Genomic DNA, 2,900 nt, shown 5'->3' on the forward strand with positions numbered 1-2,900 from the left:
ATGACCGCAGAGGAGAGGTCCTCAAAGGAGTCGAAGAAGCCAAAAAAGCTAATGGAGGCAAGTGTCACAATCTCCGTGTGAGGGGAGGACATAGATACATGTCTTCTTCCACGCATGGACGAAGTCTTGCAGAAGGAAACATTAGACGGGATTTGCGTCGTGGAAAGAGGAGGCAGTGTGTTCCATTTGCATTTTCAGATGGTGGTTTGTATGTTGTCGTTGTCTCTTATTGCCATCAAGAAGAAGTTGAAGTCATACTTGGGTGGGGATAAGGAAGGGCCGCCAGGTGCAAACATCCTATGCAGAGCTCTAAAGCATAAAAATATGCATACGTTCCAGGGGATGGTAGGCTACTGCATGAAGGACGAAGGGGAGGCACACTTCCAGAAGCTGACTCACAATGTCACGGTTGACAATATCAACAAGGGTGTAGAGTTGTACACCCTTTACGGTGTAGACGACCTCAAGAAAAGGGTATGTCTAACACCTAACAATATTTTCGACCGCGTTGCAATGTATTGGAAGTTCAAAATGCGGCACCCTCTAGGGAACGATGTACTTTGCACATCATGGTGCGTACCGGAAAATACTACCCTTTATTGTCGTGGATCATTCCTTACCAAGGCCGAGGAATGTACCTGAAAAAGATAAGAGCAATGTGGCGCTGCATGTCTTTTCCTTCAACCGTGACTTACCAAGACATAGTGAGCATTTTTGTGGCCGATGACTTGTACGCCAATGCACAACCAAGAGCCAATTGGTTTAGGTCTTGATGGGATGCTATATATACAAAGGTTAGCATCATATTATTTTGCTTTCTTTCCCATATATGCGTTCATTGCTTTAGGTACTTGTCACTGTTTGTGAATAGCAAGGAGCTTACCAATACGACCGCATTTAAAGCGACCAATGTCAACGATCCAAGAGCCAATGTTATCATCATTGATGACAGTGACGATAACAACGAGGGCACAGAGATAGGCGATGATTTCATGCCTCTCGTGCATCGTACAGAGGCAATGCTTGTTGCATCTTGAAGGTTTTTAATTCATCACTATTGCTTTTCCTTGAACCTCATTTTTTTGCCATAACTTGTTGGTGTCATTCTTGTTTATGCAGATTGTAATGGAGGAGGGGGGTCATTTGAATGCTATGGAGGCCACTGACATGCAGGACACATTGGATGGAGTGGAGGAAGGCCTTGTCAAAAGATTAAAGGAAATCCTACTACAGATTTGGACTAAGGTACATGGCCATGCCAATGGCACCCTTAAGTCTTTCATAAAAGAGTTTGTAGAGTCAATAAAAAATGTAGTTCAAGATTGTCAAATAAATGTAGCGGATATCCAAGTAGCTCAGCTAGAGGAGCAAATATTGTCATTACGCAAGGAGGTTTCATCTTTAAAAGTGCAATTGAATAAATTGAATGCACTTGTGATAAGACTCAACAATGTAATCAAAAAATTTCGTTCATGAATTTAATCTGATTGCTCTTCATTTTCTATAATCAATGTCTCTTTATTTCTTGTAATTGTCGTTTCTGGTTACTTGTCATTATACATCAACTTGAATTTGTGCCTTACCAGTTTTTATGAGTTGTTGTTTATTATGGCGATCCTTCACCTTCAAGATTCCTTGGCATCTTGGAAGAAATGAATTTATTTTGAAGTCTACCAGTATGTAGTATGTAGAGCGAGTAGGAGCCAAGTAGTAGATGACAAGTAGAGGGGAGCTAGGCAATTTTTTGGCATCCGGTATCCAGGCCATGCCATGGTGTGTAGGCATAATTATAAGTTGAAGGGGAAAAATTATAAGTCTTTTTGACTGTCAACAATTGTGGGCGTGTGTAACAAGGTCAAGCTGGGTTTTTTCTAAAAAAGAAATTAGAGAAAGCTGGAGTTAACCAGCCATGCCGCGCTACTGCAGTGCGTTGGATGCAGGTGGAAGGGGGACCTGCAGTTCTGCATGGGCTATGTAGAGAAGGGAGTCGCCAGTTGTGGGACAAGGAGTTTGCATGAAGACTGGCAATTGCATGGGTGGTAGCACGAACTGATACGTATGGCAGAGAATGAGGGAGGAGCACGAAGAAGACGGAATACTGCAGGGTGATGGTATTGTGTGGTTGCATGACAAGGTGAGCAACTAGTTTCACAAGGAATCGAGGTCACCAGCGGGAGTTAAAGATCAGGGCGTTAATGAGAGTGCTCCAGGATCCAAGAGGGGTGGCAACCAGTGGGTGAGGGCAAGTACTAGAGAAAGAGGAGGCTACAGAGGCCGGCCGCTTCAAAGGAGGAGGCACTGCATGCAACGGGGAGCCCAAAGGCTTCAAAGAAAACAAGCCAAACACTGCAGGCTAAAGGGTGCCATGTTCATAAAAATTGAGAGCTATTGGGTGGTAATTTTGGGCGTTACAAATAGCCGTCAGAGGGCTGTACTGAACAAGACCAGTTGAGAGGGAAGGTCAAGTGCAGGAGAGTGGGGAGGATCTTCGAGATTTGCAGGTTGGGGTAGCCAGAGAGGAGCCGGTCAGAGAGGGAACACAGTACTGTATTAATGGCACTTGGTGGGGCATGAACATGCAAGAAGAAAAGAGCAGAGCCGGTTGAACTTGGTAGCACAGGAGATCGTCGCCATACCAGAGGAGAGGTCACCCCCTACCAAGAAGGGCATTCATTTTTTTCCTCTCTCTCAAGATAAGTGAGCACCGAGAAGGGGTTGCAAGGTGTGCCAGGGAGCAGAGATCGTGTTTTCTGAAGAAGATCCATTCTCAGATTGTAGCCAATTTAGTCGGCATATTCATTCTCTTTAGAATCTAAGTGTCTGCTTTAAATATTCTCCACCTTTCTCTCTTGTTTTTGTGTCGAGTGGAGTATGGTGTACACATGTGCTTTCGGCATATA

At 44.3% G+C, this 2,900-nt stretch overlaps 1 pseudogene; it reads left to right on the plus strand.

Annotated features, from left to right (window-relative positions):
* Window positions 1-1,166, plus strand: LOC147450979 (uncharacterized; annotated as a pseudogene).
* The last annotated feature ends 1,734 nt before the right edge of the window (window positions 1,167-2,900 follow it).

This window comes from Adiantum capillus-veneris, chromosome 9, assembly GCF_014529385.1.
Source record: "Adiantum capillus-veneris isolate H3 chromosome 9, ASM1452938v2, whole genome shotgun sequence".
Classification (NCBI taxonomy): Eukaryota; Viridiplantae; Streptophyta; class Polypodiopsida; order Polypodiales; family Pteridaceae; genus Adiantum; species Adiantum capillus-veneris.